The sequence below is a fragment of the Marmota monax genome, unplaced genomic scaffold, assembly GCF_021218885.2.
Source record: "Marmota monax isolate L192 unplaced genomic scaffold, Marmota_monax_Labrador192_F-V1.1 WCK01_AAM20220418_F8-fsc00009, whole genome shotgun sequence".
NCBI lineage: Eukaryota > Metazoa > Chordata > Mammalia > Rodentia > Sciuridae > Marmota > Marmota monax.
In genome coordinates this window covers 18,542,822-18,561,345 of record NW_026694710.1, presented here as the reverse complement: position 1 = coordinate 18,561,345, position 18,524 = coordinate 18,542,822, and positions in this window count along the sequence as shown.

Below are 18,524 nucleotides of genomic sequence, written 5' to 3'. Positions count from 1 at the left end.
AAGCTGTAGAAAAATGCAACATCCTCTACTTCGCACTTTTTATATATTCTTCTATTTTCATTTTCCTCAAATTAATATTGGCTTACAGTTAATATTTATAAGACAAGTGAAACTAAGACTGTTAGTATAAAAATGAGGTATCACAAAAATTATTGAGGACGTAACAATCTATTACTGTAGCCTATAAAAATTTTCTTGAATTCCTCTCTCTTAGATTTACTAGGCTTCAACCTTAGATCCCATCTAAGCCCAAACTCAAGCCTTAGCTACTATGTGGCAGTACAAAAATAGAACCAGTCAAAGAAACTGAAATTTTACTGTCTTGACTTCTCAGTCTTCAAATCTCTAGTTGGACAGGCAGAAATGTTATCCCGACCACCTCTGGCTTTTCTCTGAAGGCCCATATACCATCAGATAAAGACATATATAACTGAACCAAATTTTAAAAGGATGGGAAGAGAAAGCCCAACTTATATTACTAAAGTATGTGTTTGTCCTTAGCAAATATTTAACTATCTGGGCCTTAGTTTTCCCTCATATAAACTAAGGAAAATTAAAGGAGATAAGACTACAGAGGAACACAACTTGGGAAAAGTATATTGTTCATTATAATCTTTAATTCATGTGTGTGTGTGTGTGTGTGTGTTTAATTCATACACATACACACACACACACATTAGGACACTGTTTCAAAAATGTTATTGAAGTCTTTTAACTCCTAATATGATATAATAGGATACTTTTATATATACTACTGCATAAAAAGTATGTTTGCCCCTACTCTCCCCACCAAGTAGCCAAACCTGAATCTGGTCAAGCATCTAGATTTTATTGTCCATTTATAGGAAATATACATGATAGAAGAGGTTAAATACATATGGTAGAATGAAAATAGTCAAATCCAGAATATGGGAAATTCAACCAGACAAATGACATAATTTCTACAACATATAATGTCAAGAAAAAAAGAGAAAAGTCTGGTATATATTAAAAGAGACATGAGAAATCTCAATCAAATGAAATACATGTATGAAGTGTAGTTTCTAATTTAAAGAAACACGTGTGAAAACAATTCAAAAAAGTTAGAATAATCCAAACTGGATAATAGTGAAATGCAGTATCAGGGATTTGCTTCAGTGTAATTCTGGCTGAGAGCAGGGGGAGAGTGTACACACATATGGGTCAGGGGAGGGAAGAGAAATAACACTGGCCAAATGTTGGTCATGGTGAGGCTGGAAGTTGGGTTTTTTGGTTCATTACACATTTCTTTACGTTGGTGTATATATGAGCACTTTCATGATACATATTAATTCAATTCTATTAGTTTTATGTACCTGCTACCTGGTATATCACTAGTCCTTGTTGAATAAATGAGTTATCTGAGCTAAGAACAGTATTTTAATAAAACCAACATAAGACCAAAAAAGGTAGTCACTAGTGGTCCAATAAAATTACCCAGCAAATAATACATTCTACATCAAAGGGAAAAAAAACATTGAAACCTAGAAAATTAATATAGTCCATCAGCTTAAACAATATTCAAATCATAGTCAATCTTTGTTCATTTAAAGCTTTCATGAAAGATACCCTCAAAGCCCTGGTTTTATATCAGAAATCAAATTTTTAAAAGTTCACTGGTTTGACATTTTTTCCCCTTTTCCTTGAGATGGAGGTCTTGCTATGTTGCCCAGGCTTGCCTCAAATGTCAAGTATCATTTAATCAAAAAATTTTCAATTAGTACTAGATTGTGAAAGCTTATCAACTAAGACAATGTTATGTAGTCTAGAGGTAAAAGAAAATAACAGAAACCAGAAAGAATGTAACAGTTGTCCACTTTATGCTATGAATATAGTCCTTGCTACCCTGCCACTGACTTATATTTAAAATGAATAGGTTTATTTCTCTTCTTCTCTCTCTCCTTCTTCCCAGTCTTTCCCCCTTCCTAATCTCAGGGAAAACAGACTACCTTTCTTTCTTTACCAACCTAGGCAGTGTTATCTGTCCTGGAGCGCATACCTACCACAGGAACAAAGTAATTCAGACTTGGGGATGGCACCAGAAGAAATTACTATCTCCCAAATTAACAAGTGAATTACAACTCTAGATAGAGAACATGAATTTGGAAGAACACAATTCAGTTCATAACACTACCTCTAAGCCGTTAGCTAGAGGACCTTTAGATCATGTTTGAGAATACTGATAACAGTTTAGTTCAAAATAGCAAAACATATAATGAATAATTCAGGTGTGCAATATTTCTAAAACAGAATACTACTCAGCGGTAAAAAGAAAAATACTATAGTACATAATTAAATTTGTATTACTCTTAGAAAAAATGTTAAATGGAAAAAATTAGCTACATAAGTATACATGCAATATAACTCCATTTATGCTAAGGTCAAAGAGAGGCAAAGATACAGTACATATAATTGTGATACAGCTAGACAGCCCTATAACTATAGTCAACTCCAAAGAAAACAAGGTAATGAATAATACAAAATTCAAGAGAGTATATTTCCTCTGCGAAGAAAAAATACATTTATTGAGAAAAGGACACAAGAGGCTTAAGAAGCTATCTAAACATCTTCCTTCTTAGTTTGAATGTTGGGTACATGTGTTCTTTTGAACCCGGGATTGAATTCAGGGGCACTGGACCACTGAGCCATATCCCCAGCCCTATTTAGTATTTTTATTTAGAGACAGGGTCTCACTGAGTTGCTTAGTGCCTCACTTTTTTTTTTGCTGAGGCTGGCTTTGAACTCATGTATGTGTTCACTTTATTATCCTTTTGGATATAATTAAAAACATATTTGTTCTTTGTCCTGGGTGCCTAATGTCACAGCTCTTGAAACCCTTGGAACTTCCTGAGTGGGGAATGTTTTCTATAATTCACTATGTGTAGCTTTCAGTACCTAAATTTATCCTAATGTGGGGGCTCATGGCAGATGGAAGATAAAGACCCTAGATAGCTTCAGGATAGGGGCTGGTCACTAGAAAAATCAACTAGGTTTAGAGTTGGAACTTTCAGCCCATCCCCCATCTCTGAGAATGTGAGAGGACCTGGAGAGAGTGCCAACTAGTGGCCAATGATTAATCAATCATGTTTGCGAGATGAAAGGCCATATAAAAACGTTTAAACAACAGGCTCAAGGAGCTTCCTGTCTGGTTCCAGGAAGATGTGTTGGAGCATGGCCCAAATAGAGAGGGTGTGAAAGCTTTGCACCCTATCTCCCACACATGACCTATGTACCTTTTCCATCTAGTTATTTCCAATTTGTACCCTTCAAACTGAAACTATAATGAAGTATAACACTTTCCTGAGTTCTGTGAATCATTTGATCAGATCACCAAAATTGGATGGGTGGGAATATTGGGAACCCCCAAATTTAGATTCAGCCAGAGGCTTGTGGCTACAGTCTGAAGCTGGAGCAGTCTTGTGGGAGTGAGCCACAAAACCCTTATCCTGTGGGATCTGTGCTAACTCTGGCTAATTAGTATCAAAACTGAATTATAGGACATCTGTGATGGAGAATTTCCAGTGGACAGAATGTGTATTTAAATATGTGTATGCATATCTCTTTCTCTGTATATTTAGTAAGGAAAAGTTCAACTACTATAAATTTAAAATGAAAAACTATGAAGCTTTACATATCTTTAATCATGGGCAAGTCATCATCCCATGACTTATGTCTTGAAAGAGTCAGGACTGCCTGAATTCTCACATTTGGAATTTTATCTTTCAATCTAATGAGAATGACTTAATTTCATACACAAAACATTATCAATTTGGGCATTTTATGGCATATTCCTCAAGAACTTATCTAGAATTTGGCACACCAAAAATTTAACTTCATTGCCATGAGTACAGAAATGAAAACAAATCAAAGCTTATCCCCAGATGGTATTATAATAACAGTCATTTTATTTTCTCCAAATTCAGAATGCAAGACTTTAATAATAATTCATGAGGCTATAATTCATGAAAAAAATGAAAAGCCATAATTTTTATTTCCCACATAGATATACTCCATATATAACTTATTATACTCTTTTTCTTAAATTTATTTTTCAGTTCACAATACCTTTATTTTATTTATTGTTTTATGTGGTGCTGAGGATCAAACCCAGGGACTCAAGTGTGCTAGGTGAATGCTCTACCACTGAGCCACTACCCCAGCCCCTTATTACAGTCTTAAAATAACTCTTGTCTGAAATATTTTCCCCAAAACAAGGAACAATAATTTTGGGATAAATCAGGTATGGTGGCACATACCTATAATCCCAGCATCAAGGCTGAGGCTGGGGGATTACAAGTTTGAGGCCAGCCTCAACAACTTAGTGAGGACCTAAGCAACTTAGAAAGACCCTGTCTCAAAAAATAAAATGGTCTGGGGACATGGCTTAGTGGTTACGTGCCCCTGATTTGAGATCTGGTACCAAAAAAAACATATATATATATACAATAATAACAATAATTTTTGGACAAAAAAATATAGTCTTTCGCCTTTCTTTTTAAATAGACCACTCATTTTAATATATTTACCTGAAACTGCTACCTTTTTTAAAAATTAAAGCTAGCATTACCTAATAAATCAGTTTTTAATTATAATCCTATTATTTTATCCTACAGAAAAATACTTCCAAGGTCACTTTAATATAAATGTTTATCTGTTAATTGAACCCTTGGATGTATTTCCCTTAAGTTATACAAGCCCTTATGGTTTTCAATTCAGAAAAATTTTAAAGGATATACATACCAACTGTAAATACTATAAAAAGTTGACAAAACTTCCAGAATACCTTCAAGAAAAAAGTAAAATAATTAAAATCACTTGAAATGTCACTGTCTTCATCTTTTTTATAATCTTCTTCCTGTTTTGTGAAATGAAGTAATTGACAGCTCCAGTTAATTTCAGTTAATGAACATGTGCTGGGAGGCTGTAGCACACACCTATAATCCCAGTTACTAGGGAGACTCAGGGAGGAGGATTGCAAATTCAAGGGCAGCCTAAGCAACTTGAATAGACCCTGTCTCAAAAATAAAAAATAGGAATGTAGCTCAGTGATAGCACTACAGGTTCAAGAAACTAAGGAAAAGAAACTTGGTGTAATATTTACCCACATCTTCCCTGTTGTTGAATCACTTGTCATAGAGGAAGGCATATGGGTTTTGATCACAAAAGATTTGACTTCCAAATATCTTTGAATCCTTTTAAACAGATATAGCAAAGTCACAGTTTAATGGGGAAAAAAAAAAAGAGTTGCAGTTCAACACTGTCATTCAAAATTAAGCCTTTTTATCACACAGTCATTTCTTTTTTATATGCTGTTTAATTATTCTAACTCATATTCCCATGATTTTCAAGATTTTACTGACGAAATTTTCATCTATCAAAAAACCATCACCCCAGTTATATTCTTGTTCTTTCCTAACTCTCTCAAAAACAAAAAAAAAAAAAAAAAAAAATCAAAACAAGCAATACCACTCATTCCCTGCTGATGGACCACACTCAGTATATTTATCACATTTACAAATATATTTCATCTGATCATGCAGTTCTCTTTTGAGACTCTAGTCACTCCTGCAAATGTAAAAAGTGACAAGTATTTCCTGAAACACTGTTTCTAATATCCAAAGAGTAGAAACCACATGTGTCCTTTTATAAGGGATTGACCATATAAGTTGGAATATATGTACAAAATAGAATATGTGATAGGAAAAACAAAGAAATTTAATGAAGTACTGATAATATCCAGAATATACTGTTAAATTAACAGTATACAGAACCCTTGGATGTATTTCCTTAAGTTATACAAGCCCTTATGGTTTTCAATTCAGAAAAATTTTAAAGGATATACATACCAACTACAAATACTATAAAAAGTTGACAAAACTTCCAGAATACCTTCAAGAAAAAAGTAAAATAATTAAAATCACTTTATCTTCATCATTATACAGAAATATCCAGAATATACTGTTAAATTAACAAAGTGCAGAATGATGCAGAAAAAACAAAGGAGGGCTATAGTGAAATAAGAATGTAGATTTTCATTTGTTTGTATCTACATGAAGTATGGAAGGATTAACAAGACACTAATTAAAAATGGTTACCTGCAGAAGACTATCAGGAATAATACTGGGTTAGTATCAAGGAGGAAGTGAGCCTTTATGTAGTTTGAAACATGTAAAATAAGTATTTGCTAATCAAAATTGAGTTAACAAATCCAACTGGGATTAGAAAAATATTCTTCTAAATTTGTTTTATTTTAATTTTTAATTGACACATATAATGATACATATTTATGGGATACAATGTAATATTTCAATATTGTATATAATGTGGAATGACTAGTTTAGGGTAACTGGAATGTCTATTGCCTTAAACATTTATTATTCTTTATGTTGGAAACATTTGAAATTCTCCCTACTGGCTATTTTGAAATATACAATTGTAAACCATCATTACTCTGCTGTGCTACATCAAAATTATTCCTCCTAACTAACTGCATCCCTGGAGAGAAGCAAAATTTTTAAAAACTTTGTGTAATCTATTTCAAGTAATGACTTAAACAACTTGAAAAGTAGAAATGCTAACAGCTAACAAAGTCCTACAAAGTCTGAGTTAAGACTCAAGCTTCTGTACCACCTTTTTCTCTATTTCTTAATTTGTAATAAAAGACCATAAAATACACCAGTTGGAAAATTATAACAAAGATGCACTTATTTGCACAGTCTTACTTGTTAATGATCAAGAAGTATGTTTCATTAAAATAATTACAAGGAAGATATAAGTGTAGATGTTTCAAACTTATTTGATGAAATGTAGATTTATTTTAAAAATCAATGACTGCTAACCTGAAGAGACACACAGACTCCCATGGTTATTAAATGCAATATAGTACTCTAAATAAGTAAAATGATGTCGAAGCTCCACAGTTCTTGCACAGATTCAAAATTCCCTTGGAATGTATACTCTCTGCGCCACCACCAGCTTTGCCCGGAAGCCCAGCGGTGGAGTCTCCGCAGATTCCCGCAAGCAACCCTCGGAGCGTCCAGAGCTAGGTTACCGCCAGATCTTTCAAACAACTCCCGCGGGAGGAGGAAACACCGCGAGAATGCCGCGAGACGGGTGAAGGCTAAAGAAGTCCGATCCGTTGCCCTGACACCGGCTTCGCGCTTGCGCGGATCTAGTCCTCTTCCTGCTGGAGGTTGGGGGCGCGGGGATAAGCCGGAAGTGGCGTAGCGAAGCCAGCGGGAGGTCCACTAAGCTGCGCTAGGCTTGGCCGGGTCGTGGTGGCTGGAGGCGAGAAGGAAAATGGCAGTTTCTGATGGGAGTGGCCCTAGCCCACTACAGCGAGACACTCCGGGGTTGGTTGCGGGGAGATACATTCCGGGGTTACCCGGGCGAGTTGAGGCCTGCAGGGAGGATGGCCACAGCCGTTGGATCTGAACGGAGGGTTCCGGGGTCGCTGAGCGGCGCGGGCCGAAGTCCTTTGAAGTCCTGGTGGCGTCCCTGGGGCGCCGGAAGAAGCCAGTGGGCAGTCTGGGAAGAGGATTGCTTTCTACCTCCTGATGCTGGCGCCTGGAGTCGCCACCTGTGTGGCCCTGCGGGGTTATATGACAGATTTGCAATACCTTCGGGAAGGCACCACACCTTCTAAATGCTCTTTTGAAAATATACTATTTTAGAGAAAAGGCAGAAACAAAAACTACTGTACGTATGTACTCACCATCCAGCTGGGGAAATAAATCATTATGTAAGTAAGTGGAGTCCTTTGTCAGCTCCTGTTCCCCAGGGGCCCTTGGCTTATAATGACCACTCTTCCAGACACCTTTAAGTTTTGATTTTTAATTACATATATAGAACTGTTTTGCCCAATTTTAGCAGTCAGCAATTTATTTGTCCTTTACAGCCAGCGTATTTACTTAGTGTTATTTTTAAGATTTGTCAACATTATGTAGCTCTAGTTCATTCATAACAGCTGAACATATTTAGTTATATTAATATATCAACATTCATTTTTTTTTGTATCCCCAATGCCCAGAACTTTAGATGTACTTAACTATTAATTGCATTAGGTAAATGCTATAACTTTTGAGCTAAATCATAACAAATAAAGAGGATTTCAATTGTCTAAGAAGGCAGGAAAAATATTCCAGGCAAAGGGGATACTAACTAGAACAAAAACAGAGTTGGGGGCCAGGTACACTGGCCTATTCCTGCCTAACTACTAAGGGAGGCTGAGGCAGAAGGGTCACAAGTTCAAGGCCAACCTCCTTAGCTCTGAATCAAAATTTTAAAAAGGGATGGGGTTATAATTCAGGGACAAAATACCCCTGGATTCAAGCCCCAGTACTACCAAAAGGGAAAAAAAAAAAAAAGGTAGACTGTCTGGAGATAACATGATAAAGAAGAGACCTAAAAAGATGAGGCTTCAATTTAAAGGATGTTATCTGGAGGCATTTACAATAGTGTAGAGCCACTAGAGGCTTTTGAATTATGAGGAAACTGATCAGACCTGTATTTTTTAGATGTTATTCATAGACCTGGAAAACATACCTTAGGAGATAAAAAGTTAGTGACCTATCAGGTGTTTGAGCAGTATGATTAGTGCATTTGGCATGTAAGATGACCATGCAGGCTCACTTAAAATCCTAACTTTTCCTAGTCCATTCATGTTATTAGTTTCCTGGACAATGGTTTCATACATTCCTCCGTCAAACTCCAACATTTTCTGCTTCTACCTCCTACTTAGCTTGTACCTTGTGTCCTATTTCAATTAAGAAAGTACTTCCCTATGCTTTCCTTACACATTTACTTGGTTTGTACTCTTAAGACACTGCCTCTGCTATTCCTGTAGGTGAAGTGTCTGAGTTAGAGGAAATTAAGAATTTTTTTTTTTTTTAAATACAACAGTAACTGGAGGATTACCAATTATAAACCCCCAAGGGGCATAAAAGAATTACTTCTAAGTTGATAAAAAGCTATACATACATACAATAATATAAATAAGATACTGGTTTTTGTGTGTGAGTTTCTTTTCTTCAGGTAGAATTAGCTATTAAGTTTTATAAGACAAATTTAGATATAGTTTAATATGTTTTTATAGGACCATTGTTTCTGGCACTTAACATAGCAAGAAGTTTATTTTGAAAAATGCCACCTGTGATGACCCTATTTTAAAGAATATGTTTTACTAGCTTTTGTCTTACCTATTACTAAATTGCCCAAATATAGTTTGATAACTTATTTTGCAGTGTTCATGATAAAAATAGAATAAATGAGAGAAATTAATGTAACCTATATATGCTATAGGTTACATTAATTTTTCTCATTTATTTTCTCAAATATATTTATTGAGTACCAACCATGTGACAGAAACTATTTGAGGGACATGTAGATAATCACTCACCTGAAACTATAGCACATGATCACATGAATGCACCTTTCATGTGTGAGAAAGCTTCAAGTATTTGATCACCTTAGTGGAAATTCTCTGGAAAGATGACTGACTAGATTCACAGCTGAACAAAGAGCATTATCACTCTGACGTAAAAATAGCCACACCGCCATCTTCAGTATGCACATGTTAAGCATCAGTGAACACATTTGTAGGTCTGTGAAGTTTTGGCGGAAGGAACTTATCCCAACAGAACCTGTCTGGGTTACGGAATCTTACTTGCTCATATTCTGGGGGGTGTGTATGTGTGTAGGTGTACACATGCACTCTGATTTATGTTGGGTTCTAACTGAACATATCTATTTAAATTAAAGCTCCAGAACTTATGTTTAGGCAAGGATGTCAGGTTTGATCCTGTTTCTCCAAACTCCATTGGCTTTTCATAAAGCTCCTTTCAAAGACATAAGAAAGGGCAAACAAAAGACTGAAGCACTATTTAACACCACATTTCTTTAACTATGTAAAAATATCTGTAAAATATCTAGGGAGAGATGGTAGAAAAACAAATGTTCCATATTGGAACTTTTATCTATGGTAGGAGGAGAGTCAATAATTATTTTTCTTCACCTGTTAAGGGCAACAGTGCCTCAAGGTTACTATGAATTGCCCTGAAACTTTTCTTACTCATTAGAAAACTCTTATGGTTACTTTTCCAGCAGTATAGTTCTGGTCTAATATATTGATGATGCACACTGTGCTCTGACATCTAAGAGATATCTGCCATAAACTCTGTAGTCCTTCTGATATCCTTGGCAGATAGATGACTTAAAACCTTCAGAGAAGTCTTTTCTGTTTCAAGCCAAGGTTAAATATTAGAAGCATTGTCATCTTTTAAACATGTAACCAAGAAATTAAGTCAAAGGTGTCTACCAGGTCTTGAATTCTCTCTCATATCTGCACCTTTCAAAGTATGACCGGATACCAAATTCAATAGATCGTTTAGCTCCAAAAATGTAGTTAATACATTTAGCATTGTTGACTTCCTGGAAGAACTCATGACCTGCAAAATTCCTGCTAAAAAATAAACTGTATGGGGTAAAGAGGGTCAGAGCCAAACAATACAACTGGGTAATCAGAACAGTAACACAATAACAGTGTTTTAAACTGTTCTCAGGATTTGTTTTAATCTGTATGGTAAGATACACAGATGTGATAGTAACTTCAAGAAGGAAGAAGTCCTCAGAAATAGGATGCACAACAGTCTATAGCACGCAGGGGCACAATACTGGAAAGTACTAGGATCAGTGAGTGAATGGAGGAAGTACAATGGGAACCAAGGAAGCATTTCTTTGGTTTTCTTGGGAAGGAATAGGCAAAGCATGATAAGCAGGTTTGAACAGGTTTAAGATTAGCTAGTTTGAATAATTAGCCCAATTTTGCATTTTATTAGAGACAGGGTCTGACTGAGTTGCTTAGTGCCTCACTATTGCTGAGGCTGGCTTTAACTGTTTGGGACAGAAAGGGGCTATCCCTAATTGCCTGGTACCAGGCCATGAGTGATTAGGCTGGGAATATTGGCCAGGAGTGTAGAAGCCCAAAAGATAGGTGGGTAGTTTAAGTTGGTTTGTTTGCATAGGAATTATCCCTTGGAGGAGCAGTAACTCCGCTGCTCACCAATATAGGAATATTGACGTCCATTTCAATATATGAGAAAGTCATTTGATAGAAGGGATATGATGAATAGAGAGTATATTGACAAAAGCTTTCAATAATTTGCTTATAGGTGTCACTTGGTGTCATGATGGCAAGGTTAATGTGCAGTCCGCCTTTATATTACCATGACTTACAACTAGATGTGAAATCTGAGACTCATTTGCAAACTGAGACCATTTTTAAAATCTAGGCTATGTATTTTTTCTTTTTTAAAATTTACTAGCAATTATAACATTTTAATTAAACTAGAATAAATTATTGTTAAAATGTATCATTTTTTTTTCTTTTTTTGGTGGAGGGGGCAATACCAGGGATTGAACTCACGGCACTCAATCACTGAGCCACAGCCCCAGCCCAATTTTGCATTTTATTAGAGACAGGGTCTCACTGAGTTGCTTAGTGTCTCACTATTGCTGAGGCTGGCTTTGAACCCTCGATCTTCCTATCTCAGGAGGGATTACAGGCATAAGCCACTGCACCCAGCTGTTCATTTCTTTATTAAGAGAAAGAGGAATACTGGAATGAAACATAAACAAACATGTTCTGGGCTGGGGTTGTGGCTCAGTGGTAGAGTGCTTGTCTAGCATGTGTGAGGCACTGGGTTCAATTTTCAGCACCACATATAAATAAATGAGTAAAATAAAGATCACTCAACATCTAAATTTTTAAAAATATTTTAGTTGTAGTTGGACACAATACATTTATTTTATTTATTTATTTTTTTATGTGGTGCTGAGGATTGAACCCAGGCAAGCACTCTTATCATTGAGCCACAGAACTCTTATCATTGAGCCACCCAGAACTAAAAGAAACATGTTCTGGGTCTGAAAGTGTGAATATTGATGACATTGAGCAAAATATTAACTGTAATCTTCCAATTCAACTTCATTAGCGCCACATTTCAAAAAAGAAAAAAAAAATAAGTGCAAGGCATTATAATAAATACTTAAAATATGGTTTTATCAAATGTGAAAAATGGTGATAGACCCCAGTGTTATTTGCAATAATATTCTTGCAAATGAAAGCTTAAAACCTTCAAAATTAAAGAGACATTTAGAAACTCAGCTTGGTAACTTATTGCTAAGCCTCTTGAATATTTATGTCAGGTATGCATGGCAGGATGATATCAAGGAGGATTTTTTTGTGCTTTTTTAAATTTCTCATTTAAATGAATTAGATATTTTTACAGTATTGGAAAAGTGCATGGTTGGTCACTATAAATTAAACTGGAAGAACTGTAAAGGAATTGCAAGTGATGGAGCAGCAAGCATAACCGGAAAACACAGCAGAGTAATTAAAAAGTTGCTGGATGTTACTAATAATGGTGCTGTGTGGAATCATTGTTTATACATTGTGAAGCTTTAGTATCCAGAGAAATTCCACAGAATCTCATGGAAATGGAATTTGAAAATGCAATAAATATTGTCAATCTTATTAAAGAAAGCTCATTGAATAGCTGACTTCTTGAAACATTTTGTTTAGAGATTGGAACTAATCACACCCACTTACTGTATCATACCAAAGTTGTCTCAAGAAAGAATATTAACCAGGATCTATGAACTCAGGAATGAGATTAACAGTTTTCTTATGGAAAAAAAAACTCATTTAGCAAATATTTTTGAAGATGATATTTGAGTAATGAAATTGGCATATTTAACTGATATTTTTGGCATTTTTAACTGAGTTTAAAACTACAAGGGAAAAGATTTTCCTACATGTTGAACGTATCCAAGCATTCCAAAAGAGATTGTTGTTATGGCAAGCAAGACTTAAAAAGTAATCATCCTAGCTACTACATGTTCCCACGGTTTTTATGACATATTGAAGAGAATAGTATTAATTAAAACAATTTAAAGGAAATGAAATTAGAGGTATTGTTGCATCTCACTTCCCTATCTCGAACTTTTAACCATTTCTTTCCAGAAGAGAAATTTGAGATATTAAGGGAAAACAGTTGGGTAAAAGATCTATTTGCTTTTCAAAACCCTGAGTCAATAATTGAGTTAAACTTAGTACCTGAAGAAGAGAATTATTGCTGCTTAGTTATCGTATACATTGATGCTTATGAGACCCTAAGTTTATCAGTGTTTTAGATTAAGATTAAGGAAGACTTTCCTTTGCTAAATAGAGTATCCTGCTATTATTAATGCACCATTCACAACAGCTAGTTTGTGTTAGCTGGGCTTTTCCATTGTAACCCAGTTAAGATCAAAGGGAAGAAACAGGCTGCAGATTATCTTCCAGTGCTACAAGCTGGAATGAGCTGCTGAGCAGACAAGCACTCTCCTCACATTCAACCAGATCTTACCTAGATTTGCCTTTGTATTATTTTTAATGTTATTTTGTAATGTTTTCCATTGTGTTTAAATGTTAGTGTGACTTTGTAAGTGATAACTTTATAATGTTTCATGTTAGCTTTAATATTAATAAAAGTCAATGATTTTATGTTTATTGAACAAAAAATTAGCAAAGTGCTATGAGAAGCTAGCAGTTCTAGAGACATTTGCGATACAAAAGTGAACAAAATAAAAATATTCCCTGGTGGAGCTTATGTCCTGGCAGGAGAGAGACATAAACCTAATAAATAAGCTTTATTGTATCTAGAGGGGAAGTTCTCTAGCATGAGTGTGAAGGGAGAAGTTTTGAGGACCAAATCATGAAGGATTTTGAAACAGCAACTGAAAGATTTAAGCAGAAGATAGGTGAGATATGAGGTTTTTAAAGACTTATTCTGGCTCCTACCTTAAATAAAAATGAATAAAGTAAAATTAAATGTTACCTCCTTAAAGAGGTCTTTCCTAACCACCTTAGAGCAAGTCCTCTGCTATTCTTTCCTATTATAGTATGTAATTTGTAATAATTTGATTTACTTAGTTACTAGCTAATCCTGCTACCCTGAAATAAATGTGCCATAAAAGCAAAGATGTCCATTTGCACAATATATAGTGTGTATTCATTATACATTTGATGCAGAACAGATGAATCAGTGATTACACCTGAAGTTTGCAGTCATGTTACCAGAAACAGATGAAGGCATGGCATATTCCTTTGCTTTTTAAAAAAATCTGATTTTGTCAGAAAACCTCCATACACATCCCCAAATGGCATGGATTCATGTTGCTTCCTCATTCTTGTTGGTGCTTAAGCAACTTACATAAAATGTCTTCCTCACATTTCAACTTCTGCCCCTTGTGTATTCCCTGACCCCATGGTTGAGTTCTTTTGGCATTTTTTAAATCCTTTTATTTGTTGATGGACCTTTATTTTCATTTATTTGTATGCGGTGCTGAGAATCGAACCCAGTGCTTCATGCATGCTAGGCAAGCACACTACCGCTGAGCCACAACCCCAGCCCCTGGCATTTTATTTTTAATCATAGTTTAACAATTCCTTTCTATCTGCTATGACACCTAGCCTTGTAATATTTATCAGATTTTCTGTTCTAATGAAGGTAATGCATTTTACATCTTTTATAGGCTGTTTGAAATAGTGCTGGAAAACAGTTCTCCATGAACAGCTCACATTTTTGCATAGATCTTGTCCTCTGAATGAAGGCATTTTAATTCAAGTTAAGAATGTCTATAAGGAAAGAGTCTAACAGAGTGAAGCTAAAATTTGTAGAAACATCCCAGAAAATAAAGGAAAATGTTTTTTCCCTCCCTAGAGACACTTGCTTCCACTGCATGAGTAATGAGTAACAGAGTGAAGTCTATTAAGAGGGAAAGGTGGCTTATCTGATGCTCAGTAGTCCATTCATGCTACATCCAGACTGAAAGGTCTCTCAGGTGAAGGTCAATTATCACTGTTGCACCCTTAACCATTAGCATAAAGTCTGGCACACAGAAGGAGCCCAAGAAATCATTTCCAGGTTCATCAGTGAGCCCACCAAATCTGAAACAGGAAAACAAAAATCATGCTTCCTCTTTTTACTGATAAGGAGGCAGCAACATTGAAAATACAGCATGAACTGTAAAATCATGTTTTCAGTCTATTAGCTCTTTGAACTTGATAGTTCCCTTTGCCTGCCTTTACAAATCATACACAATGAAAAAAATCAAGTAAAGAATGATTATGTCCCACTCCTCAGTTTATCTAAAGGACTTAAAATCATCCTACTACAGTGATATAGCCACATCAATGTTTATAGCAGCTTATTTCACAATAACTAAACTATGCAACCAACCTAGATGCCCTTCAACAGATGAATGGATAAAGAAAATTTGAAATTAAAATAAAAATTTTAAAATACATTCCGTTGTCATATAACAAAATTAAAAAGAATGTAAGATACACACACACACACACACACTGGAATGTTATTCAGCTTTAAAGAAGAATACAGTTATGGTATTTGCAGGTAAATGGATGGAACCAGAGAACATCATGCTAAGTGAAATAAGTCAATCCCCCAAAACCAAAGGCCAAATGTTTTCTCTGATAAGTGGATACTGATCCATAGTGGGGTGGGGGTAGGGAAGAATGGAGGAACTTTGGATTGTGCACAGGGGAGTGAGGGGAGGGGTGGGGCAGTGGGAATGGGAAGGACAGTAGAATGAGACAGACATTATTACCTTATATACATCTATGATTACACAACTGATGTGACTCAGCACCATGTACAGCCAAAGGAATAAAAAGTCATGCTCCATTTGTGTACAATGTGTCAAAATGCATTCTACTGTCATGTATAACTAGAACAAATAAAAAATAATAATATATCAAATGGTGGTGGCACATGCCTGTAATCCTAGCAACTCAGGAGACTGAGGCAGGAGGATCACAAGTTCAAAGCCAGCCTCAGCAACTTACAAAGGCCCTAAGCAACTTAGTGAGACCCTGTCTCAAAATTATAAATTATTAAATAAATGGCTAGTAATGTGGCTCTGTGTTTAAGTTTCAATTCTCGGTACCAAACAAATATGGTTATGTCAGAAATAAAAAATGGTATACAATTTTCTTTACATTTGAGGTACTGTGTTAAGCCAGCATTTGATGTGGACTTTCTTAATTATTTTCATTTTATTAGACCTTAGCCTGTGGACAGAATATAAACAGTTTTCTTAAAGAAGCTGGTACTGAAGAAATACATATTGAAACACATTAAAAGGAGAGCTTGGTCTCCTGGAAGGATGCTGACATTGTGAATTACTCAAGGTTCATGTCATTGGGCCAGTTAGGATGGAGGTTATTCAGAGCTGGGCAGATGAGGAGGCCCAGTGTGAAGGGTATGGCAGTGTCCTCGGGGTCTTCATGGTGATGCCTACACTGACTTGCTGACTTGGGGAAGTTCCTTCTGCCCACAACTGGGCAGCAGACCCAGGATCTCTGTTGGAGATGAAGCTGCCTTGCCACCCGTGAGCTCAGCACCTGGGCTGCGAGTTTGCTGCTTAATTTTTCTGTGACACCACAGGATTCTGGAGCCAGCCTTCTTTAACAATCAAGAAGTGGTGCATTAGGGTGTTTGTTATCTTTGATTTTGAAATCAATTTATTTGATTGTAAGTATATAAATATTCATTAAGTACATAAGTAAATATATATTCACTTAATAACGTGTTTAATAATGGCTCACAAGATTCTTGAAAAATTTATTTGTCAAATATCGCCAGCCAGTTCCAACATGATGTTTCCTGTGCTGTCATCTAACGTGCCTCTGTCCCCACACTCCTGAAAACTAGTGGTTACATCTAAAGATTGCTTGCTCAGATTCAGATTTTCTTTATGTGCCTGAATACCTCAGAAGTGGTGCTGTGTATTTCCCATTGCTTAAAATGTGTGAGGAGAAAGTCATATTTTGAAAGTTTATGAAAGACTTCTTTTCTCTAAGCAGACTCCCCAGCCTGCTCCCACTGATCATCATGTGAACGTAAGCACAGAGAAAGTGGAATAAACCACGAGGGAAAAGAGAAGAGATTGCAATTGCAACAGCAGACTCTGGGAAGGTGAAAGGAAGTGACGAAGACAACAGCACGGTGGACATGGAGGCTGGCTAGCAGGGACGGGTGTGCAAGCTGAGAGGGAAGCTGACAGCTGCCCTGCAGGTCCCCAGGGAGAGCTGATGGAGGTGGGGGTGGGGTGGGCAGAACTCTTAGGGATGGTGGCAGGTGTACCTTTTGTAGCCCTGTGCAGCAGCATCTCGCCTCTCCCCACCCAGGACCCAGGCAAAGACTGAACATACTCCCTGGGGAGGCTTGACCAAAGGGAGTCTGGCCTTGGGGTACCGGGCGTCGTTGAGGCCAGAAGCTCTTGGAAGACGTGGTGGGACAGGAGAGAGAAGTGAAAACGCACATCGTCAATAGTGAGATTCCTGCAGTCTCCATCCCCTCTGGTCTCCCCATTGCTGAAATTCAGGCTAATCCCTTCCAGGCAGAATGTCATAACATTCCTCCCTGGGAAAGCCAGCTGTCTGCAAGAAAATGACAAGAGTCTCCTACTGAGAAAGTGCGGTGTTTCACGCTGTGGGCAGCCCACCCCTTGACGCCCCTGACAGTGCGTCATTCATGTCTTAGGTTTATTTTATGTTAGAGAAAAAAACCAAAACAATCAGCCAAGGTCAGACTATGAAGAAATCTCACATTAAAGCTAGTCAACCAAAATGAAAATGGATAGAAAGGTACTCAAAGGTAGCAGGCACTGGCAGAAGAAACTTTAAAAGAAAATCAAAACACCTACACCTGTAGAAATCGCCTTAGAAAGATCCATGAAGCAGCAGAGGAGACTAAAACAAACAAACAAACAAAATATGCAAAAATACTGTCAAACAGTATAAATAATAAAAAAATCAAGGGAGGAGTTGGAAAATGATAAATTTATATTCAAAAAAGTATAAGAAAAAAGACAAAGTAGGAAACAAAAATATGAGAAACTTCACAACTGAGAAGTCTAAGAAGTCATTAGTATATGAAAAATAGGGATTAAAGAGAACAAATTGGAGGAGAGGGAATTACTAAAGAAAAAAAAAAGAAAATTTCTTAGGATTTAAAGGCATGAGTTTGTAGACTAAATGGGTCCATTGACTCTCTGGCACAATGAAAGAAAACCACCTGCTCCCGAGTTCATCTCCAAGATTTCAGGCTCCTGAGAATAAAGTCCTAAAAACATAGAGAGAAAAAAAGTTGGGTAAACCTGAGTGGGAGCATGGCTTCCGGTTTATCAACAGCAACACAGAATGTAGAAAACAATGGAGCACTGTCTCCAAAATTCTTAAGAGAAATGATTCCCCATTTAAAATTCTATGTAACCAGATTCTCAGTTAAGCATGAGGGTAGGAAAATGATATTTTGCCCTATGTGAAAGTGTCAGAGAGTTTAGTTCTGAGTATCTTCTAAAGAACCTATTAAGAAATGTGCTCCATAAAACAAGGAGAAGAGAAAGACATGAGGTCTAGAAAACAGGGCACTAACACGAGA